Source organism: Actinia tenebrosa, unplaced genomic scaffold (assembly GCF_029948245.1).
Source record: "Actinia tenebrosa isolate PJP-AT-01 unplaced genomic scaffold, QUT_ActTen_1.0 PGA_scaffold5__44_contigs__length_20552954, whole genome shotgun sequence".
NCBI lineage: Eukaryota > Metazoa > Cnidaria > Anthozoa > Actiniaria > Actiniidae > Actinia > Actinia tenebrosa.
The window spans coordinates 16,610,117-16,635,111 of record NW_028292582.1 but is presented as its reverse complement, the minus strand read 5'-3'; the positions used below and the strand labels follow the sequence as shown (position 1 = coordinate 16,635,111).

General features: G+C 36.1%; 4 long non-coding RNA genes across 4 annotated transcripts; 2 read left to right on the top strand and 2 right to left on the bottom strand.

Annotated features, from left to right (window-relative positions):
• Positions 1-131: 131 nt before the first annotated feature.
• LOC148906733 (uncharacterized) lies at positions 132-5,238 on the bottom strand. Its single transcript, XR_016121247.1, has 2 exons — positions 5,073-5,238; positions 132-3,946 (listed from the first exon to the last, which is right to left on the bottom strand). It is a non-coding gene; the product is annotated as an uncharacterized LOC148906733 (long non-coding RNA).
• On the top strand, positions 2,988-7,724 carry LOC116290216 (uncharacterized). Its single transcript, XR_016121246.1, has 6 exons — positions 2,988-3,038; positions 4,040-4,209; positions 4,684-4,797; positions 5,236-5,358; positions 5,585-5,657; positions 7,554-7,724. It is a non-coding gene; the product is annotated as an uncharacterized LOC116290216 (long non-coding RNA).
• An 11,313-nt stretch (positions 7,725-19,037) lies between these two features.
• LOC116290217 (uncharacterized) lies at positions 19,038-20,946 on the bottom strand. The gene is made up of 4 exons (XR_004196423.2): positions 20,672-20,946; positions 20,084-20,197; positions 19,523-19,645; positions 19,038-19,296 (listed from the first exon to the last, which is right to left on the bottom strand). It is a non-coding gene; the product is annotated as an uncharacterized LOC116290217 (long non-coding RNA).
• Positions 19,643-24,749, top strand: LOC148906732 (uncharacterized). Its single transcript, XR_016121224.1, has 2 exons — positions 19,643-19,808; positions 20,935-24,749. It is a non-coding gene; the product is annotated as an uncharacterized LOC148906732 (long non-coding RNA).
• Positions 24,750-24,995: the final 246 nt, after the last annotated feature.

Genomic DNA, 24,995 nt, shown 5'->3' with positions numbered 1-24,995 from the left:
TACTTAAATAAGATTTTGAATCCTATATCTAATTTAAAGATATTGCAAACTCCCTTTTATTGGTGAGTTCTCTAACATTACACAAAAGAAGATCAGCAGATTAGTGAGACAATATTGTACCAACATTGATATCAAGCTTGTATTTTGCCACCACTTGCAAAATAGGCAGTTTATTTAATGTTAAGGATGTAATCCCCAATGATATGTGCTCGCATGTTACTTATAAATTTACATGTGCAAACTGTAATGTTTGTTATAATTGGTGAAACTTGCCGACACCTAAAAACACACATCAAGATACATCTCTCAGGGGACAAAAATTCTCATATCCTCACACATCTTAAAGCCTCAGCAGACTGTCAAAATGCTTACTCAGAATGTAGCTTTGCAATTATTGACTCTGTGCAAACTGATTAGCAGTTAAAAACCAAAGAGGCTATGCACATCAAGTGGGAACAACCCCTTTTGAATCAATAGTTAGCACACACTAAACTTGCCCTTATTGTGTAATCTTTGCTATACAAAATGGTTTTCTTTTCTATATTGATTTGAGTCAGAAATTGTGTTTTTGATTGTATAATCAGTGGTGGATCCAGGGGAGGGGTGCAGGGGGTGCGCATCCCTCCCTGGTTCGACTTTGTGTGCCTACTTCAAAGATAACTAAATAATGTTTTTCCTTTTGATTCTAAGGGATGCACTCCTCCCTGGGATAAATTTGTGTGCAGCACCCCTCCCCTCCCTGAACAAAATCCTGGGTCCGCCCCTGATAATATATGGAAAGGTGTGCAACTCCGGCCGCCAAAATTCACATAGACCCTCACTTGGAGCTTAATATAATACTCAATATTATATAATTGTCTTTCCTTTAAGCTTCTTTTCAACTTTTTCTGTATGCACTGCGACAAGACATGATTAAAAATTTTAGATTAATTGACATTTTAAAAATTCTAAAAGCAAGCGACAGGGTTGAACGCAGTCATTTGCTACAACCAACCTGGGGGAGGGAAGAAGAGAAACCAGCAGGATTTCAGTCCATTTCAGATGACTTGAGTAGCTCTCAAGGGCCATTCCAGTGAGACAAATTATCTGAAATTTTCTTTCAAGACTTTGGGGTAATCTTGGTATTTTTTTTTGAAAAAGCTTTTCCCTGTTCCTGCTTTTCTGGTAATGAAGACTTTATGATTTTTGTTGACAATATTATTAATAAAACGCTGCTCGTTATTGACCTCCATCATGCAATTATCATACCTTTGTGCCATTCTAATAATAGATGGAAATCCTACTAGTTTGTCTTGATTACAGACTCACCTGCTGGACGGTATCTGGAAGGTCACAGGTGTGATTCCTGTTGATTAGCTAGTGACAATTATAAACATAACTAATAATTCTCTTCTAGATACCATCCTTTTATCAAAAACTTTTGTTATTTATAAATGTCAAGGTGGAGCTGGCAATGATAGCTAAATATATCATAGTGAAAATTTCACAATAAATTAAAAGGGGTCAGGTGAAAGCAATTTTATAGCCCTCCCCCCTGCCCATAAATAATATGCTATGTGATGACAGTGTCCCTAATAAAATATTATTAATTAAGTTAAATTATATCAAGATTTTTTTTTTCAAAATCACTATGTGAATAGTGTAGTGCTATGATTGCAGTATTTTTGTATGTGAAATTTTCTTTTCGGAGATCTAAACACTTGAAATATCAATATGCAAATGAGATGACATAAATTCAAGACTAATATACAGTCGATCCCAAAAACGTTGTCCAAGTGAAAAGAGGTTTATAGGACAATAAATGTCACGTGTCTCATTAAATATTCAGTTTTGCGCGCGTGTGGAAATAGGAATCCGAACGTGCTGCATCACATGCGTGGCAGAAAATGTCGACGGCGGGTAATTCAAAACAAGTTCTTTCGACTTTAGAAGTTCGGATTTTGGACTCCAAGAAGAAGTCTAGCTACGTTGTAAGAAGTTTACCCAATTTTCCAGTGTTAGAGACCGTTTCAGAGCTACGTTCTGAGCTAGTGAAAGCCTTACCAGACTTAGAGAACGTTCTGCAAGACTGAGTAATGAGCAAACCAATCTGCACGTACCATACCTTCTTGCGCGTGAATCCAAGCCTGTGGACCGTTCTGCATAATGTTTGGGCACTAAAAGCAGAGCCAGTTGTATTGAATATTTTCGACGCTATTTCATTCAATTGCATTTCAGGACGTTCTAGAAGACACTCCATGACGATATACTCTTCATGCGGAAAAAGTGTTCCTGTTTGAAGAGGTCGACCGACGGGCCAAGGATTAATGTCTCCACTAGTGTAGACGTCCGTTTGACCGTTTTAGGACTTACAAACAGATTAGCGGCTATCTCCTGTTATGTTTTTGCATAAAACAAATGTTGGTATACCATTCTCCACCTTAAATCATCCGAGAAAGCCCACGGTATCTTTCAGATTCAGTTTTCAATACTGCAATTTACTTTTGCACCAGTATGCTAATTGAAACTGAATATTTAATGAGACACGTGACATTTATTGTCCTATAAACCTCTTTTGCCTTGGACAACGTTTTTGGGATCGACTGTATTTATTATACAAAAATGCTATTGTGAAAAGTACTGGGTTTTTTTCCATTTGCAAATCATCCTTATAACTGAAATACATGGCTTTGTACACCTTTGGGCTATTTCACTTCAGAACACTTAGTTGTCCTAAATCTCACTGCAAAAATGTAACACATTCTGGAGTTTACGTCATATCATTTGCATATTGATATTTCAAATCTTTATATCTTTGCAAAGCTGAGAAGACCCCGTACCAAAATACTGCAACCATACTACTACACTGTTCACATATATATGTGATTTCGAGAATATAATTTTATCCTTGATATACACTTTAAGGCAAATCTCATGGAAGTTGCATAAGGGTTCATAATATCTTTACAACATATATATACCAATGTATTCGATCATGTGCTTGTGCTGTAACATATAGCAATTTCTTTTCATCACAGCTTCAACAGGAAATGAATAAGGTAGGAAAACCAGAGGAAAATTAAGATTTTACCTTGATTTTCCCAAGAACCTTCCCAATCAACAGATATTATGTGACTTTCCAGAATGTGGATTTGGTCATAGAGTGCACACCATAAATCTGTGAAACAAAACCAAAAATGTCTTGTCTAATTTCAGATATTTTACCGCTATTATTTTATAAAATAGTGGATATTAGTGGAGCAGAACATTGGTAACGAAAGCTAATAATTTATCTCTACCTTCTTAGCTAGTTTAAAACCATTAATAGTTGATAACTAAAGTAATACAGCTTTTGAATGTACATGCATGGCTTGTTATTATTTCACAGATATATGGTGTGCACTCTAGTCCAGATAATAATAATAACGGAGGTTCTCATAAAGAGCATTTCACAACTTCTCAATGCGCTTTACATTTATGACCAGTGGAGGACTTTACGAGCATGAGTGAGTTGTTAGTTAGTAGATTAGTATTATGCCTCCAAATTGGGATAGGATGTTGAACTGGGTAAAAACACCTACTCTTTCAGCTTCTTTTATGTGGAATGAACAAATGGACATGGAAAAAAGGGTTGGAAGACAGGGGGGCCTACGGTCCGGTTTAAAGTCCCTCCAAGAAGACTTGAAGGTCTAACCATTTGCAGATGTAATTACAAAGGCGGCACCTTCTCCTGAGTTCTTTTGGTCCAGCTGAGGCTTGAACTATGGACTGACGCTCTTACCACTGAGCTAACCGGATAATAATGAAGATGCAATAAGACTGCCTTATTAAGTTTCCATGTATATCCTGTTTTTAACAAGTAAACCAATGCTGTCCAATCTGCACCAAGCTACTGACGAAGAAAGTAAATGAACTAGCACATGCAGTCCTTTGTTGAGTCCCTCGTTTTTCCAACAGGTACCCAAGGCTAACAGTAGAAAAAAAGACAATAACAACCAATCTATTAATGACAAAACTGAAGAAGTTAGCATTCATGTTCCTCAATATTTTGAATCTTCAGAGTGGAATAAGTTCCACGGCCTTCAATGAGCTCCTATATTCTACCACACATGTACCACACTTCAATCAAACAAACCTTCAAGCTGGCCATGAAAATTCCAAGATACAAAGTACTCGGAAATCTCAAAACTCCCATGCTAAATAAAAATGTATACAGGTGTTGCACACAAAGTAAGTTAACTCATTCCCAATCTCAGGTACAAGTAACTGTTCAAAGAAATGGGCATTTAAAATTCTGTTTATAATACCAATAAATATTTCAGTCCACACCGAATGACCAACAATGATCAAATGAGGATCAGCTCAATTTGACACATTACAACCGCAGTACAAATATATATTTCATATATATTCTCATACACAACGATCAAATCCTTGTTCATTAACTAATGCAGCCCTTTTAAATTCCAAAGCATCCTATGCAAAGCAAGACTCTATTTATCCCTGTTTTATCTTCATTCCATAACCTCACTTGATCCAATCTCAGGTAGTAGCTGCCATAATAGAACAAGGTGGGAGCAAATCATGTAGCTGCAAGTCCTTCCAATGCCAAATTAGAAGAGTCATTTGATCATGACTTGACCTTATTATATGTGAGAATCCACAAGTTTTCCACAGTCTAATTCACTGTCATATTATCTCCAGAGGCCTAGTGATCATACATGTAAATGACATGTCAAGACAATCATGTTGCACGTGCAAGAGAAGTTGTAGTTCTATACAGTCACTATCATGTTAAGTGTGGAGACTTTGCAACAGGTAAGACATTCGAAGAGCCAAAATTTATAAGGCAGTTTTGAGCCGGAATATCAATGTGTGTTCGATAACATTTGTAAAATTTCGTTAGTTCCTTCATATATAATGTATAACCTGAATCGTAGTCGAGAGACATTGATCCATATGAGTCAACAACAAAAATCTCCCATTCTAACCGAAAGAAAACTCGGTCTAAACCCAAATATTACGAATAAAAGCAAGATTACAAGAGCTAGGTTACTTTTATTCCATACTATTGGTATTTACATTCGACTTACCTCTATTTTATTCATTGTACTGTCATATCAATTCCATATTAAGATCCAGGCTTAAAACTTTTCAGTCCAAAACGTAAACTTTAGCTTTCCCAGTCTACTTTAGTTTCCCCAATATAATATTTTGCTTTTGTCATATTAATTTTGTCTCCTTTCGCAAACACAGGGTACCCAAGAGCAAGCAGTCGGTTAAACACAGGGAACCCAAAAAGCCAAAGTTATTCTTCCTCTCTTTTACTCGGACAAGACTCGGACAGCCTCCGACAAAGGACTAGCGTCCGAAGCGTCAGTAAGTTTTTTCATCTTTTCACGGTTTACCATTTTATCATTACTAGTTATTCTTCCTGTTAAACGAAAAGAATCCCAGGTAACACAGGAAGCCCAAAACCAAAACATTTCCAGGTAGCACAGGAAGCCCAAAACCAAAATTCTTTTCCAGGGAACACAGAAAGCCCAAAACCCAAAAACGTTTTCAGGAAGCCCAAAACGAAAAAAATTTCCATAATTTTTTCCAGGTAATCGAGGAATCCCAAAACCTTAGAAAAATTCAAAGTAACACAGGAAACCCACAACCAAGAGATTTTCCAGGTAACGCAGGAAGCCCAAAACCCAAAATTTTTTCAGCTAGCACAGGAAGCTCAAAACCCAAATTTTTTCTCATGTATCACAGGAAGCCCAAAACCCAAATTTTTTCTCATGTATCACAGGAAGCCCAAAACCCAAATTTTTTTCAGGCAGAACAGCAAGCCCAAAACCCAAATTTTTTTATGCTAGCACAGGAAGCCCAAAACCCAATAATTTCTGGTGTACCACAGGAAGCCCAAAACCCAAATTTTTTTCAGCTAGCACAGGAAGCCCAAAACCCAATTTTTTCTCGTGTACCACAGGTAGCCCAAAACCCAATTTTTTTTCAGGCAGAACAGGAAGCACATAACCTAAAATTTTATCATGTAGCACAGGTAGCCCATAACCCAATTTTTCTCATGTACCACAGGTAGCCCAAAACCCAATTTTTTTCTTATGTAGCACAGGAAGCCCAAAACCCGAATCTTCTTCAGGCAGCACAGGAAGCTTATAACCCAATTGTTTTCATGTAGCACAGGAAGCCCAAAACCAAAAATTTTTTCAGGCAGCACAGGAAGCCCATAACCCAATTTTTTCTCGTGTACAACAAGAAGCCCAAAACCCAAATTTTTTCAGCTAGCACAGGAAGCCCAAAACGCAAAATTTTCTCGTGTACCACAGGTAGCCGAAAACCCAAATTTTTTTTATGTACACAGGAAGCCTAAAACACAAATTTTTTCAGCTAGCACAGGAAGCCCAAAACGCAATATTTTCTCGTGTACCACAGTTAGCCCAAAACCCAAATTTTTTTCAGGCAGAACAGGAAGCACAACCTAAAATTTTTTCATGTAGCACAGGTAGCCCAAAACAACATTTTCTCATGTACCACAGGAAACCCAAAAACCCAAATTTTTTCATGCAGCACAGGAAGCCCAAAACCCAAATTTTTTTCAGCTAGCACAGGAAGCCCAAAACCCAATATTTTCTCGTGTACCACAGGTAGCCCAAAACCCAAATTTTTTTCAGGCAGAACAGGAAGCACATAACCTAAAATTTTATCATGTAGCACAGGTAACCCAAAACTCAACATTTTTTCATGTAGCACAGTTAGCCCAAAACGCAAAATTTTCTCGTGTACCAAAGGTAGCAGAAAACCCAAATTTTTTTCATGTACACAGGAAGCCTAAAACACAAATTTTTTCAGCTAGCACAGGAAGACCAAAACGCAAAATTTTCTCGTGTACCACAAGAAGCCCAAAACCCAAATTTTTTTCAGCTAGCACAGGAAGCCCAAAACGCAAAATTTTCTTGTGTACCACAGGTAGCTGAAAACCCAAATTTTTTTCATGTACACAGAAAGCCCAAAACCCAAATTTTTTCAGTCATCACAGAAAGCCCAAAATCCGAATTTTTTCAGGCAGCACAGGAAAACAACAATCCAATTTTTCTCTTGTACCACAAGTAGCCCAAAATCCAAATATTTTTCATGTACACAGGAAGACAAAAAACCAAATTTTTTTCATGTACACAGGAAGCCCAAAACCCAAATATTTTTCATGTACACAGGAAGCCCAAAATCCAATTTTTTTTAATGTACACAGGAATTCAAAAAAGAGAATTATTTTCAGGCAGCACAGGAAGCTCATAACTCAAAATTTTTTCAGGCAGCACAGGAAGCCCATAACCCAAAATTTTTTCATGCAGCACAGGAAGCCCACAACCCAATTTTCCTTGTGTATAACAGGTAGCCCAAAACCCAAATTTATTTCAGGCAGCACAGGAAGCCCAATACCCGAATTTTTTCAAGCAGCACAGGGAGACAACAATCCAATATTTCTCTTGTACCACAGGTAGCCCAAAACCCAAATATTTTTCATGTACACAGGAAGCCCAAAACTCAAATTTTTTTTATGTACACAGGAATTCCAAAAAGGAAATTATTTTCAGGCAGCACAGGAAGCCCATAACTCAAAATTTTTTCAGGAAGGAAGAAAGGAAGCTTCTTTAGTTTGCCACGGTAAAAACATCAGTCGATTGCCTAAAAATATTTAAAAGTAAAGATTTACGATTAAAAAGCTAGTTACTGTTTTACATGTTTGCCGTGGAGCCCTTAGTTACAACTTTTCTTACTGTACAAACTATCAATTTCCGTTTTAAATTTTCGTACTGACTTGACCTCTTATATTTAACGGTAGGTCATTCCACAATTTTGCCCCACTATAGCTGAATGATCGTTTTAGATATTCAGTGTGTGGCTTAGGTATTGACAGTTTATGATCATGATTTCGAAGGTTGTATTTAGTATGGTAGTCGGAGAAAAGGTTTTGTAAGTAAACTAGTGTACGTCCCTGCATCGTCTTAAACATTAGTAGGGCTTTTTGTTTTTTACGACGAACTGCAAGTGTATCCCAGTTTAATTGGTCAAGGAGATGGCTAGATCTTATGTCATAGTTAGATCTTGTGATAACTCTAGCCGCTCGATTTTGACGCTTTTGTAGTTGAACACATAGTTTATAACTTAATCCATCCCAGACTGCACTACAATAGTCCAGTTTGGGTAAAATTAAGGCTTCGTAGATTTGGATGGCACTATCGGTCGAAATAAATGGGCGAACACGTTTTAGAGCCCCTATACTTGAAGAGATTTTCTTCGAAATGTTATTAACATGTTCTGACCAATTAAGGTTTTTATCGATAGTGACACCCAAAGATTTGGTGTGATCAACTTGTTTAACGCGAGCTCCATTAATCGCAATATTAATAGTGGAATCGCATTGCGCGGTGAACTTTTGGCCGGACCCAATAATCATAAATTCCGTTTTCGCTACATTCAAGCTTAGCTTATTTGCTAAAAACCACTGATGTATATTAGTGAGTTCAGTGTTGATGCTTGGTTCCAAGTCTCCTACATTTTTACCACGAACGGTGATGCTGGTATCATCTGCAAACATTCTTGTTATGGATTGCGCCAAACAATTTGGTAAGTCATTAATATAGAGGAGAAATAAAAGTGGGCCTAAATTACTGCCTGTGGTACACCGCAGCTCACAGTACAAGGCTCAGACAGACTTCCGTTAACACTGCACAGCTGAGACCTCGTCAGTAAATAAGAACGGAACCACTTGAGTGAGCCTTCATCTACACCATAATTCGATAGTTTAGACAAAAGAATTTCATGATCTATGGTGTCGAAGGCTTTTTGGAGGTCTATGAAGATTAATCCGTTTAAGTAGTCCCTTGTCTATATTAACTGACCATTCGTTCGTTGCTTCGAGCAACGCGGTGACAGTGCTGTGCAGGGAGCGAAAGCCTGATTGGCATTCCGTCAATAACTGGTTTTCATTCAAATAATCGTATAGTTGATCATAAACGATCTTCTCAAATATCTTTGAAGCAGTGGGAATGACCGAGATTGGGCGATAATTGTTTAGGTCAGTTTTCTCCCCTTTTTTAAATATAGGCGTTACTTTCGCTATTTTCCACTCCCTAGGAAAAATGCCCATTTTAATAGATTGTCGAAAAATCACAGTGAGAGATGGTCCCACTATAGAGGCGGACATTTTTAGCAATTTGTTGGATATGTTATCTAAGCCTGCAGCTTTCTTTTCCTTTATACTTCCTAACAAGTCGCAAACAGTTTGCTCACTTGAAGGTTGGATAGCGAAAGTTTTACCACTTGTAGGTTTCAGAAATGATTCAAATTTAATGTCAGATGGAGGTAATTTATTGGCTAGAGTCTGGCCTATACTTGTGAAATGTTCATTGAAAATCTCGGCCATCTCACTTGGTGAGGTTACTGATTTATTGGCAACTTTAATTTCGGAAACGCCGGAAAATTTGCTAGCCTTTCGAGCACTTAGATCATTAAGGAGGTGACATGTTTTCCGAGGATCAGATTTATTTAGTGCTAAATTTTCCGTAAAGTATTTTTTCTTCGCTAATCTAATTTCGTTATTAATCCTGTTTCTCGATTCTTTGTATTTTTTCCAAAATAAGTCACTGTCAGTGGAAATTGCTTTCCTTTTCAATTGGTTACGTGACCGCATTTTCTATATTAGCTCCGTTGTGATCCATGGTGAGCTTTTCCTTCCCACACGCTTGTGGCGAACAGGCAGGTGGGAATCAATACACTTGGTTAGCAAGGTTTTCCAGCGAATCCACATATCATTCGGATCATCGTAAGACTTGATGTCTGACCATGGCAGTTGTTTGAGATCACTCAAAAATTTGTCTTGATCGAAATTTCTGAAGTTACGTACCTCAATTTTGTGAGCCTTTGATGGCTCGTAATGAATTTTTCTCGTCATGAATACTAGAGAGTGATCACTGATGCCAAAATGATACACACCTGACTTACTAATTTTGTCGGGAGTGTTTGTCACACATAAGTCAATTAATGGTTTAGTGTTATGCGTTACACGTGTTGGCTCACTTAATAGCTGATAAAGCCCATAGATATCCAAAACATCAATTAAATTAGTTGAAGCTAGGTTCGTTCTCGTTAGTTCTAAGAGATCGCAATTTATATCACCTAACAAATAATAATCGAGATTTGTCTTATCAATGCTATCTGTGAGCTTTTCAAATGTCGTGAATAACTCGAGGGGTGAGTTGGGAGGGCGATACCAAGTACTAACTAAGAATGATTTTGATCGTGGCTTAAAGATTTCTATAGTGATGAGTTCTAAGATCCCATCATCAAAGTCTCGTCGCGTCTTTGATAACTCAGGTTGTTTCTCATGTAAATACATACGCCTCCTCCGTTTCTACCATTCTGAGATGGATATTTTCTGACAATATCGAAACCCTCTATATGTAACTCAGAATCCATAATGGTAGAGTCTAATTTTGTTTCATTGATTGCCAGGATATCAATTTCAGGAGATGCGGCGAGAAACACCCGTAATTCCTCAATGTGCACAGGCAGCACAGGAAGCCCATAACACAATTTTTTCAGGCAGCACAGGAAGACAACAATCCAATTTTTCTCTTGTACCACAGGTAGCCCAAAACCCAAATATTTTTCATGTACACAGGAAGCCCAAAACCAAATTTTTTTCATGTACACAGGAAGCCAAAAACCCAAATTTTTTTCATGTACACAGGAATTCCAAAAAGCAAATTATTTTCAGCCAGCACAGGAAGCCCATAACTCAAAATTTTTTCAGGCAGCACAGGAAGCCCATAACCATAAATTTTTTCAGGCAGCACAGGAAGACAACAATCCAATTTTTCTCTTGTACCACAGGTAGCCAAAAACCCAAATATTTTTCATGTACACAGGAAGCCCCAAAACCAAATTTTTTCATGGACACAGGAAGCCCAAAACCCAAATTTTTTTCATGTACACAGGAAGCCCAAAACCCAAATTTTTTTCATGTACACATGAAGCACAAAACCCAAATTTTTTCATGTACCACAGGTAGCCCAAAAACCAAATTTTTTCAGCTAGCACAGGAAGCCCAATACCAAAAATTTTTTCGTGTGCACAGGAAGCCCAAAACCATAAATTTTTTCAGCCAGCACAGGAAGCCCAATCGTTCAAACTGTTTGTAGGTTACCCAATTGCATTCATTCATAGAACGAATAAAGAAATAAAAAAAAGAAATATAGACTATGAATAATAAAATATTAGAGGTTTTAAAAATAATCAATTCGACTGCAATTACAACAATTATAGTACACTCAACAAAATTACTCGACTCTGATTGGTCGAGAGGAGTACAATTATAGCGTTAATTGTACTCAGTAGGAGTACCGAATTAAGTCGCTATGGCAACACAGCCAAAACAATGTCAAAACAATTATTTTCTATTAATTTGTACTTAAAAAAACATAAATAAAATTATTACAAGAACTTACAAAGCATTACTCGTGTCTATTAATTTCCAAATTGTAATCGAGATCGTGCGATTTCCTATACTTATAGTACACTCAACAAAATTACTCGACTCTGATTGGTAGAGAGGAGTACAATTATAGAGTTAATTGTACTCCGTAGGAGTACCGAATTAAGTCGCTATGGCAACACGTCCAAAACAATGTCATAATTATTTTCTATCACTTTTGTACTTAAAAAGTATAAATAAAATTTTAAAGCCGTAAGAACTAATCTTTTTTATGCATTTCAGTTGCACGATGGACTGGAAATCGGCCGCCAAATAGACAAAGATGAACGGCGTCGCTTTGCATTTTTTACTGAAATTCTGTTGAGTGAACTATAAACAAAGAATTGCACGATCTTCTCGTACAATTTGGAATTAATAGACACTCGTAATGTTTTGAAAGTTCTTTAATTGTACTCGCCTAAAGGCTCGTGCGATTTTCTATACTTATAAAACTAGTGGACTTTCGAATGAAATTATTTAAATAAGTATATAAAAAGGACGAAGTCAATACTTTTTCTTAAAAGTTGAAAGACAAAGTCAAATTAGTAAAAAGAAGTAAATTATTTAAAAAATTGTCTTTATTATCTAATATATACAGTTTTATTATTTTTAAAAAATTATTAAAAAAAAAAAAAGATTTTGCAAGTCATTTCATTTAATTTAAGAAAACATTGTGTTGATCAGATTTTTGAAAATATTCTGTTGTATTCTATTCTATTTATTATATAATTATCCTCAAAATTAAGTTGTGTAACCCGTTAAAATACTAATGTTTTCGAATAAGAGAAATAAAGGTATTTTATGGATAATTATAAAATAAATATCAAATTGTACGTACGTTAAGGATTGTCAATTTTTAAGTTTAATAATTAATTTAGATTAATAACAACTTGGTTTAAAAAGAACTATCAGACATTTTTGTTATTAAAAGTACCACAAAGATTACTAATTCAAACTTATGTGAATCAAAACAATAAAATAATGACGTTTTAAATGATTTACAATGAATTACACTTATTTCATAAAACGTGGTAAACTAACAGATAACTTCTTTTTAGAGCATGTTTTGAAAAATTAACTGTTGAAAAAATTTTTGAAGAAATTATTGAATTTCTTTGATGATGTTTTGAAAATTCCATCAGGAAAGAATTACATTTTAAGAGTATTTCAAAGCAATATGTTTACAATTTACGTTTGCTAGAGTTCTTCAACTTAATAATTAGATAGTAAAAAACGCAGTTAAATCAGCAATTTCAGGCATTTCTATCGTAAACGTGCCACAAAATACTAAAATGAAAGAAATGTCATTAAAAGCGTTTAGAGTTGGAGGTATACCAATTTTAATGGAATAACGTACATTCTATACTTCTACGGCAAAGCGCTGTAAGTCAAAGAGAAGAAATCCGTTTAAAGCATTGATAGGTTTCTTTAAATATTGAATGGTTCAAAAAATTAAAAATTTTAATTTTGATTGAACATTTTTAAGGTTTGATTATGAAACTATTAATACTGAATAATCTTTTATAACTAAGTAACAATATGTTTCAAATGTGTATAAAATAATTTTCTATTATCACAATACGTTCAGTACAGTAAACTAATTTTCGATTTATTCATGATGAACAAACAACCATGTTAAATTTGAATTTTCACACATTCTTCTTATAAAACGTAATTTGAGATTACAAATTGGAAGTAATAGACTCAAAATAGTTTAACACGTTTTAACTTGTATTTAAAGCTTTTCTATTTTATTTACGGAAAGATTACACTGCAAGAAAACACTGCAAATGAAAGAGATAATTTTTCTAAAGCATAAATTTACTTCTACAACAGTTTTGCTACAAAAGATACGACAAAATTACGAATTGAATGTAATTGTGAATTAAAAATTTTCTAAAATGCTACTATAGCTTTTTAAATTTTATTTTACGGAAAAATAGTAGAATATAAACTTCTTTAAAATATCATTATCAAACATTTATAATTTAAAGTTAATTGATAAAGACCAGCTTAATTTGCTATTAATAGCATTATTAGACATTTTTGTAATACAAAATTCCACGAGATTACTAGTTAAAAGTTATGGCACTAAGAAACGTTAGATTTGTAAATATAGCTTAATAATTGAAAGAGAAAGGAAATAATCCTAAAACAGCATTTATCTTACTTCAATTTGCTGGTTGAAAAAGTGCAAAAGGAGAAATTAAAATATTTTGAATTAAGAATTAAAATTTTAATAACGTAATATATTAACATATTAGAAGGTCGGTCATGAACAATTCAAATAAAAAATGTTTATATTTATCAAAGCATGCTTTCTACAAATTTTTTGAAGAAAATTTAATATTGCTGCCTTTTGGTAAAGTAACAAGTTGTATGGTAACATATGGGGTAATTGGTTGACTTAAAATATATCGACGAGCGATTTTCATAGTTTAATGTCATAGATATTAATGCTACTAATCATATATTTAACGTAAAATGTTTCAAATGTGAAAATTTTTTATTTTTACACAGAACCATTCTAATACCTTTTTACTAACAATTAGTATAGGAAATCGCACGATCTCGAGTAAAATTTGGAAATTAATAGACACGAGTAATGTTTTGAAAGTTCTTGAAATTGCAAGGGCCTTTAGGCAATTGCAATTAAAGAACTTTCAAAACATTACGAGTTGTAATTAGTTCCAAATTGTACGAAAAGATCGTGTGATTTTTTTGTTTATAGCTCACTTAACGAAATTTCAGCGTAAACAATTTGAAGCGACGCCGTGCATCTTTCTCTATATGGCGGCCGATTTTCAGTCCATCGCGCAACTGAAATGCAAAAACAAGATTCGTTCTCAAGGCTTTAATATTTTCTTTTTATCTTTTTTAACTACAAAATGATAGAAAATAATTGTTCTCACATTTCTTAAGCCGTGCTGCCATAGCGACTTAATTCAGTACTCGAGTCGAGTAAATTTGTTGAGTGTACTATAAATAAAACAATGAAAAAGTAAAACTTTGTTGAATTAGCAATATAAGACGTTTTTATTATAACAAGTGTACGAATTGAAAGTTGTGATTCAAAATCAACTAACAAGATGCTAAATTGCTAGTAACTTTTTAAATTTTATTCACGAAAAAGTGTTCTTTTGGAGTTGTTTTGGATAATCAATGTAGTTGATTATCGCGCGATCTCTAGCGATTAGTGCGCGAGATTTTTAAGATTTAATTGTTCATTTATATTAATTGAATTCAAACTTTGGTTTTCTTAAACCCTACTCAAGACAAATCTGATGTTGGGCAAATTAGTTGTTAAACTTTTAGACATAGATAAATATCTACCACTAATTAATTCTTTTTATTTGACTTAATTCAAGTCATCAAGTATTGTTCTTGGTAATGTTTTATTATTTCAACTTTTAAAAGTGTATTGATATTTAATATTGTTGTTTATTTATAATTAAAACGACGTAAAATTTTAGAATATCCTTACCTTTTTAAAAAACCGGAGTGATAATCCGACAGGTTTGATCAACGCCTGCCTATTCTTTTCTCTTTTTGCTTAATCTATCACTTTAAATCAATTTAAGTTTTCTATTGCTTTTCTACGTTTTCAACAGGAATATATTATCGACTTTTAGCCTCCTGCGTTAAGTGGATGATATTTGAACTTTTTACCTTCCTATACTAATTGAAATTGTTTCTGGCTTTGGGCTTCCTGTGCTGCCTCAAAACAATTTGGGTTTTGAGCTTTCTGTGTACATGAAAAAAATTTGGGTTTTGGGCTGCCTGTGGTACACGAGAAAATATTGGGTTTTGGGCTTCCTGTGCTAGTTGACAAAAATTTGGGTTTTGGGCTTCCTGTGCTGCATGAAAAAATTTTGGTTTTTGGGTTTCCCGTGTACATTATAAAAATTTGGGTTTTGGGCTACCTGTGGTACATGAGAAAATTTTGAGTTTTGAGCTTCCTGTGCTAGCTGAAAAAATTTGGGTTTTGGGCTTCCTGTATATATGAAAAAAATTTGGTTTTTGGGTTTCCTGTGTACATGAAAAAAATTTGGGTTTTTGGCTACCTGTGGTACATGAGAAAATTGAGTTTTGGGCTACCTGTCCTAGCTGAAAAAATTTGGGTTTCTGGCTTCCTGTGTACATGAAAAAATTTGGGTTTTGGGCTACTTGTGGTAGACGAGAAAATTTTGCGTTTTCGTCTTCCTGTGCTAGCTGAAAAAAATTTGGGTTTTGGGTTTCTTGTGGTACACGAGAAAAAATTGGGTTTTGGGTTTCCTGTGCTAGCTGAAAAAAATTTGGGTTTTCGGATTCCTGTGCTGCATGAAAAAATTTGGGTTTTTGGGTTTCCTGTGTACATGAAAAAAATTTAGGTTTCGGGCTACCTGTGGTACATGAGAAAATTTTGAGTTTTCAGCTTCTTGTGGTACATGAAAAAAAATTGGGTTTTGGGCTTCCTGTGCTAGCTGAAAAAAATTTGGGTTTTGGGCTTCCTGTGCTGCATGAAAAAATTTTGGTTTTTGAGTTTCCTGTGTACATGAAAAAAATTTGGGTTTTTGGCTACCTGTGGTACATGAGAAAATTGAGTTTTGGGCTACCTGTCCTAGCTGAAAAAATTTGGGTTTTGGGCTTCCTGTGTACATGAAAAAATTTGGGTTTTCGGCTACCTGTGGTACACGAGAAAATTTTGCGTTCTGGGCTTCCTGGGCTAGCTGAAAAAACTTGGGTTTTGGGCTTCCTGTGAACATGAAAAAAATATTGGGTTTTGGGCTACCTGTGGACCACGAGAAAATGTTGAGTTTTGGGCTTCCTGTGCTACATGAAAACAATTGGGTTATGGGCTTCCTGTGCTGCCTGAAGAAGATTCCTGTTTTGTGCTTCCTGTGCTACATAAGAAAAAAATTGGGTTTTGGGCTACCTGTGGTACATGAGAAAAAATCGGGTTATGGGCTTCCTGTGCTGCATGAGAAAAAATTTTGGGTTTTGGGCTTCCTATGATGTCTGAAAAAAATTTGGGTTTTCGGCTACCTGTGGTCCACGGGAAAATTTTAGGTTTTGCACTTTCTGTGCTACATGAAAACAATTGGGTTATAAGCTTCCTGTGCTGCCTGAAGAAGATTCGGGTTTTGGACTTCCTGTGCTACATAAGAAAAAAATTGGGTTTTGGGCTACCTGTGGTACATGAGAAAACGTTGAGTTTTGGCCTACCTGTGCTACATGAAAAATTTTTAGGTTATATGCTTCCTGTTTTGCCTGAAAAAAATTTGGGTTTTGGGCTACCTGTGGTACACGAGAAAATATTGGGTTTTGGGCTTCCTGTGCTAGCTGAAAAAAAATTGGGTTTTAGGCTTCCTGTGGTACACGAGAAAATATTGGGTTTTGAGCTTCCTGTGCTAGCTGAAAAAATTTGGGTTTTGGGCTTCCTGTGCTGCCTGAAGAAGATTCCTATTTTGAGCTTCCTGTGCTACATAAGAAAAAAATTGGGTTTTGGGCTACCTGTGGTACATGAGAAAAAATCGGGTTATGGGCTTCCTGTGCTGCATGAGAAAAAATTTTGGGTTTTGGGCTTCCTATGATGTCTGAAAAAAATTTGGGTTTTGGGCTACCTGTGATCCACGGGAAAATTTTAGGTTTTGGACTTCCTGTGCTACATGAAAACAATTGGGTTATAAGCTTCCTGTGCTGCCTGAAGAAGATTCGGGTTTTGGGCTTCCTGTGCTACATAAGAAAAATATTGGGTTTTGGGCTACCTGTGGTACATGAGAAAACGTTGAGTTTTGGGCTACCTGTGCTACATGAAAAAATTTTAGGTTATATGCTTCCTGTTCTGCCTGAAAAAAATTTGGGTTTTGGGCTACCTGTGGTACACGAGAAAATATTGGGTTTTGTGCTTCCTGTGCTAGCTAAAAAAAAAATGGGTTTTGGGCTTCCTGTGGTACACGAGAAAATATTGGGTTTTGGGCTTCCTGTGCTAGCTGAAAAAATTTGGGTTTTGGGCTTCCTGTGCTGCCTGAAGAAGATTTCTGTTTTGTGCTTCCTGTGCTACATAAGAAAAAAATTGGGTTTTGGGCTACCTGTGGTACATGAGAAAAAATCGGGTTATGGGCTTCCTGTGCTGCATGAGAAAAAATTTTGGGTTTTGGGCTTCCTATGATGTCTGAAAAAAATTTGGGTTTTCGGGCTACCTGTGGTCCACGGGAAAATTTTAGGTTTTGCACTTTCTGTGCTACATGAAAACAATTGGGTTATAAGCTTCCTGTGCTGCCTGAAGATTCGGGTTTTGGGCTTCCTGTGCTACATAAGAAAAATATTGGGTTTTGGGCTACCTGTGGTACATGAGAAAATGTTGAGTTTTGGGCTACCTGTGCTACATGAAAACAATTGGGTTATGGGCTTCCTGTGCTGCCTGAAGAAGATTCCTGTTTTGTGCTTCCTGTGCTACATAAGAAAAAAATTGGGTTTTGGGCTACCTGTGGTACATGAGAAAAAATCGGGTTATGGGCTTCCTGTGCTGCATGAGAAAAAATTTTGGGTTTTGGGCTTCCTATGATGTCTGAAAAAAATTTGGGTTTTGGGCTACCTGTGGTCCACGGGAAAATTTTAGGTTTTGGACTTCCTGTGCTACATGAAAACAATTGGGTTATAAGCTTCCTGTGCTGCCTGAAGAAGATTCGGGTTTTGGGCTTCCTGTGCTACATAAGAAAAAAATTGGGTTTTGGGCTACCTGTGGTACATGAGAAAATGTTGAGTTTTGGGCTACCTGTGCTACATGAAAAAATTTTAGGTTATGTGCTTCCTGTTCTGCCTGTAAAAATTTTGGGTTTTGGGCTACCTGTGGTACACGAGAAAATATTGGGTTTTGGGCTTCCTGTGCTAGCTGAAAAAAATTTGGGTTTTGGGCTTCCTGTGGTACACGAGAAAATATTGGGTTTTGGGCTTCCTGTTCTAGCTGAAAAAAATTTGGGTTTTGGGCTTCATGTGCTAGCTGAAAAAATTTGGGTTTTGGGTTTCCTGTGTACATGAAAAAAATTTGGGTTTTCGGCTACCTGTGGTACACGAGAAAATTTTGCGTTTTGGGCTTCCTGTGCTAGCTGAAAAAAATTTGGGTTTTGGGCTTCTTGTGGTACATGAGAATAAATTGGGTTATGGGCTTCCTGTGCTGCATGAAAAAACTTTGGGTTTTTGGCTTCCTGTGCTACATGAAAACAATTGGGTTATAAGCTTCCTGTGCTTCCTGAAGAAGATTCGGGTTTTGGGCTTCCTGTGCTACATAAGAAAAATATTGGGTTTTGGGCTACCTGTGGTACATGAGAAAATGTTGAGTTTTGGGCTACCTGTGCTACATGATAAAATTTTAGGTTATGTGCTTCCTGTTCTGCCTGAAAAAAAATTGGGTTTTGGGCTACCTGTGGTACACGAGAAAAAATTGGGTTATGGGCTTCCTGTGCTAGCTGAAAAAAATTTGGGTTTTGGGCTTCCTGTGGTACACCAGAAATTATTGGGTTTTGGGCTTCCTGTGCTAGCATAAAAAAATTTGGGTTTTGGGCTTGCTGTTCTGCCTGAAAAAAATTTGGGTTTTGGGCTTCCTGTGATACATGAGAAAAAATTTGGGTTTTGGGCTTCCTGTGATACATGAGAAAAAATTTGGGTTTTGAGCTTCCTGTGCTAGCTGAAAAAATTTTGGGTTTTGGGCTTCCTGCGTTACCTGGAAAATCTCTTGGTTGTGGGTTTCCTGTGTTACTTTGAATTTTTCTAAGGTTTTGGGATTCCTCGATTACCTGGAAAAAATTATGGAAATTTTTTTCGTTTTGGGCTTCCTGAAAACGTTTTTGGGTTTTGGGCTTTCTGTGTTCCCTGGAAAAGAATTTTGGTTTTGGGCTTCCTGTGCTACCTGGAAATGTTTTGGTTTTGGGCTTCCTGTGTTACCTGGGATTCTTTTCGTTTAACAGGAAGAATAACTAGTAATGATAAAATGGTAAACCGTGAAAAGATGAAAAAACTTACTGACGCTTCGGACGCTAGTCCTTTGTCGGAGGCTGTCCGAGTCTTGTCCGAGTAAAAGAGAGGAAGAATAACTTTGGCTTTTTGGGTTCCCTGTGTTTAACCGACTGCTTGCTCTTGGGTACCCTGTGTTTGCGAAAGGAGACAAAATTAATATGACAAAAGCAAAATATTATATTGGGGAAACTAAAGTAGACTGGGAAAGCTAAAGTTTACGTTTTGGACTGAAAAGTTTTAAGCCTGGATCTTAATATGGAATTGATATGACAGTACAATGAATAAAATAGAGGTAAGTCGAATGTAAATACCAATAGTATGGAATAAAAGTAACCTAGCTCTTGTAATCTTGCTTTTATTCGTAATATTTGGGTTTAGACCGAGTTTTCTTTCGGTTAGAATGGGAGATTTTTGTTGTTGACTCATATGGATCAATGTCTCTCGACTACGATTCAGGTTATACATTATATATGAAGGAACTAACGAAATTTTACAAATGTTATCGAACACACATTGATATTCCGGCTCAAAACTGCCTTATAAATTTTGGCTCTTCGAATGTCTTACCTGTTGCAAAGTCTCCACACTTAACATGATAGTGACTGTATAGAACTACAACTTCTCTTGCACGTGCAACATGATTGTCTTGACATGTCATTTACATGTATGATCACTAGGCCTCTGGAGATAATATGACAGTGAATTAGACTGTGGAAAACTTGTGGATTCTCACATATAATAAGGTCAAGTCATGATCAAATGACTCTTCTAATTTGGCATTGGAAGGACTTGCAGCTACATGATTTGCTCCCACCTTGTTCTATTATGGCAGCTACTACCTGAGATTGGATCAAGTGAGGTTATGGAATGAAGATAAAACAGGGATAAATAGAGTCTTGCTTTGCATAGGATGCTTTGGAATTTAAAAGGGCTGCATTAGTTAATGAACAAGGATTTGATCGTTGTGTATGAGAATATATATGAAATATATATTTGTACTGCGGTTGTAATGTGTCAAATTGAGCTGATCCTCATTTGATCATTGTTGGTCATTCGGTGTGGACTGAAATATTTATTGGTATTATAAACAGAATTTTAAATGCCCATTTCTTTGAACAGTTACTTGTACCTGAGATTGGGAATGAGTTAACTTACTTTGTGTGCAACACCTGTATACATTTTTATTTAGCATGGGAGTTTTGAGATTTCCGAGTACTTTGTATCTTGGAATTTTCATGGCCAGCTTGAAGGTTTGTTTGATTGAAGTGTGGTACATGTGTGGTAGAATATAGGAGCTCATTGAAGGCCGTGGAACTTATTCCACTCTGAAGATTCAAAATATTGAGGAACATGAATGCTAACTTCTTCAGTTTTGTCATTAATAGATTGGTTGTTATTGTCTTTTTTTCTACTGTTAGCCTTGGGTACCTGTTGGAAAAACGAGGGACTCAACAAAGGACTGCATGTGCTAGTTCATTTACTTTCTTCGTCAGTAGCTTGGTGCAGATTGGACAGCATTGGTTTACTTGTTAAAAACAGGATATACATGGAAACTTAATAAGGCAGTCTTATTGCATCTTCATTATTATCCGGTTAGCTCAGTGGTAAGAGCGTCAGTCCATAGTTCAAGCCTCAGCTGGACCAAAAGAACTCAGGAGAAGGTGCCGCCTTTGTAATTACATCTGCAAATGGTTAGACCTTCAAGTCTTCTTGGAGGGACTTTAAACCGGACCGTAGGCCCCCCTGTCTTCCAACCCTTTTTTCCATGTCCATTTGTTCATTCCACATAAAAGAAGCTGAAAGAGTAGGTGTTTTTACCCAGTTCAACATCCTATCCCAATTTGGAGGCATAATACTAATCTACTAACTAACAACTCACTCATGCTCGTAAAGTCCTCCACTGGTCATAAATGTAAAGCGCATTGAGAAGTTGTGAAATGCTCTTTATGAGAACCTCCGTTATTATTATTATCTGGACTAGAGTGCACACCATATATCTGTGAAATAATAACAAGCCATGCATGTACATTCAAAAGCTGTATTACTTTAGTTATCAACTATTAATGGTTTTAAACTAGCTAAGAAGGTAGAGATAAATTATTAGCTTTCGTTACCAATGTTCTGCTCCACTAATATCCACTATTTTATAAAATAATAGCAGTAAAATATCTGAAATTAGACAAGACATTTTTGGTTTTGTTTCACAGATTTATGGTGTGCACTCTATGACCAAATCCACATTCTGGAAAGTCACATAATATCTGTTGATTGGGAAGGTTCTTGGGAAAATCAAGGTAAAATCTTAATTTTCCTCTGGTTTTCCTACCTTATTCATTTCCTGTTGAAGCTGTGATGAAAAGAAATTGCTATATGTTACAGCACAAGCACATGATCGAATACATTGGTATATATATGTTGTAAAGATATTATGAACCCTTATGCAACTTCCATGAGATTTGCCTTAAAGTGTATATCAAGGATAAAATTATATTCTCGAAATCACATATATATGTGAACAGTGTAGTAGTATGGTTGCAGTATTTTGGTACGGGGTCTTCTCAGCTTTGCAAAGATATAAAGATTTGAAATATCAATATGCAAATGATATGACGTAAACTCCAGAATGTGTTACATTTTTGCAGTGAGATTTAGGACAACTAAGTGTTCTGAAGTGAAATAGCCCAAAGGTGTACAAAGCCATGTATTTCAGTTATAAGGATGATTTGCAAATGGAAAAAAACCCAGTACTTTTCACAATAGCATTTTTGTATAATAAATACAGTCGATCCCAAAAACGTTGTCCAAGGCAAAAGAGGTTTATAGGACAATAAATGTCACGTGTCTCATTAAATATTCAGTTTCAATTAGCATACTGGTGCAAAAGTAAATTGCAGTATTGAAAACTGAATCTGAAAGATACCGTGGGCTTTCTCGGATGATTTAAGGTGGAGAATGGTATACCAACATTTGTTTTATGCAAAAACATAACAGGAGATAGCCGCTAATCTGTTTGTAAGTCCTAAAACGGTCAAACGGACGTCTACACTAGTGGAGACATTAATCCTTGGCCCGTCGGTCGACCTCTTCAAACAGGAACACTTTTTCCGCATGAAGAGTATATCGTCATGGAGTGTCTTCTAGAACGTCCTGAAATGCAATTGAATGAAATAGCGTCGAAAACATTCAATACAACTGGCTCTGCTTTTAGTGCCCAAACATTATGCAGAACGGTCCACAGGCTTGGATTCACGCGCAAGAAGGTATGGTACGTGCAGATTGGTTTGCTCATTACTCAGTCTTGCAGAACGTTCTCTAAGTCTGGTAAGGCTTTCACTAGCTCAGAACGTAGCTCTGAAACGGTCTCTAACACTGGAAAATTGGGTAAACTTCTTACAACGTAGCTAGACTTCTTCTTGGAGTCCAAAATCCGAACTTCTAAAGTCGAAAGAACTTGTTTTGAATTACCCGCCGTCGACATTTTCTGCCACGCATGTGATGCAGCACGTTCGGATTCCTATTTCCACACGCGCGCAAAACTGAATATTTAATGAGACACGTGACATTTATTGTCCTATAAACCTCTTTTCACTTGGACAACGTTTTTGGGATCGACTGTATATTAGTCTTGAATTTATGTCATCTCATTTGCATATTGATATTTCAAGTGTTTAGATCTCCGAAAAGAAAATTTCACATACAAAAATACTGCAATCATAGCACTACACTATTCACATAGTGATTTTGAAAAAAAAAATCTTGATATAATTTAACTTAATTAATAATATTTTATTAGGGACACTGTCATCACATAGCATATTATTTATGGGCAGGGGGGAGGGCTATAAAATTGCTTTCACCTGACCCCTTTTAATTTATTGTGAAATTTTCACTATGATATATTTAGCTATCATTGCCAGCTCCACCTTGACATTTATAAATAACAAAAGTTTTTGATAAAAGGATGGTATCTAGAAGAGAATTATTAGTTATGTTTATAATTGTCACTAGCTAATCAACAGGAATCACACCTGTGACCTTCCAGATACCGTCCAGCAGGTGAGTCTGTAATCAAGACAAACTAGTAGGATTTCCATCTATTATTAGAATGGCACAAAGGTATGATAATTGCATGATGGAGGTCAATAACGAGCAGCGTTTTATTAATAATATTGTCAACAAAAATCATAAAGTCTTCATTACCAGAAAAGCAGGAACAGGGAAAAGCTTTTTCAAAAAAAAATACCAAGATTACCCCAAAGTCTTGAAAGAAAATTTCAGATAATTTGTCTCACTGGAATGGCCCTTGAGAGCTACTCAAGTCATCTGAAATGGACTGAAATCCTGCTGGTTTCTCTTCTTCCCTCCCCCAGGTTGGTTGTAGCAAATGACTGCGTTCAACCCTGTCGCTTGCTTTTAGAATTTTTAAAATGTCAATTAATCTAAAATTTTTAATCATGTCTTGTCGCAGTGCATACAGAAAAAGTTGAAAAGAAGCTTAAAGGAAAGACAATTATATAATATTGAGTATTATATTAAGCTCCAAGTGAGGGTCTATGTGAATTTTGGCGGCCGGAGTTGCACACCTTTCCATATATTATCAGGGGCGGACCCAGGATTTTGTTCAGGGAGGGGAGGGGTGCTGCACACAAATTTATCCCAGGGAGGAGTGCATCCCTTAGAATCAAAAGGAAAAACATTATTTAGTTATCTTTGAAGTAGGCACACAAAGTCGAACCAGGGAGGGATGCGCACCCCCTGCACCCCTCCCCTGGATCCACCACTGATTATACAATCAAAAACACAATTTCTGACTCAAATCAATATAGAAAAGAAAACCATTTTGTATAGCAAAGATTACACAATAAGGGCAAGTTTAGTGTGTGCTAACTATTGATTCAAAAGGGGTTGTTCCCACTTGATGTGCATAGCCTCTTTGGTTTTTAACTGCTAATCAGTTTGCACAGAGTCAATAATTGCAAAGCTACATTCTGAGTAAGCATTTTGACAGTCTGCTGAGGCTTTAAGATGTGTGAGGATATGAGAATTTTTGTCCCCTGAGAGATGTATCTTGATGTGTGTTTTTAGGTGTCGGCAAGTTTCACCAATTATAACAAACATTACAGTTTGCACATGTAAATTTATAAGTAACATGCGAGCACATATCATTGGGGATTACATCCTTAACATTAAATAAACTGCCTATTTTGCAAGTGGTGGCAAAATACAAGCTTGATATCAATGTTGGTACAATATTGTCTCACTAATCTGCTGATCTTCTTTTGTGTAATGTTAGAGAACTCACCAATAAAAGGGAGTTTGCAATATCTTTAAATTAGATATAGGATTCAAAATCTTATTTAAGTAATGCTTGATGGTTTTGTCAATAAGACCTTGCGGATAGAAATTTTTTTATGTCAACATGAAAGCCTGGCCAAGTGTTATTGATCTTATAAATGCGATCAATCAAAGTGCACAATAA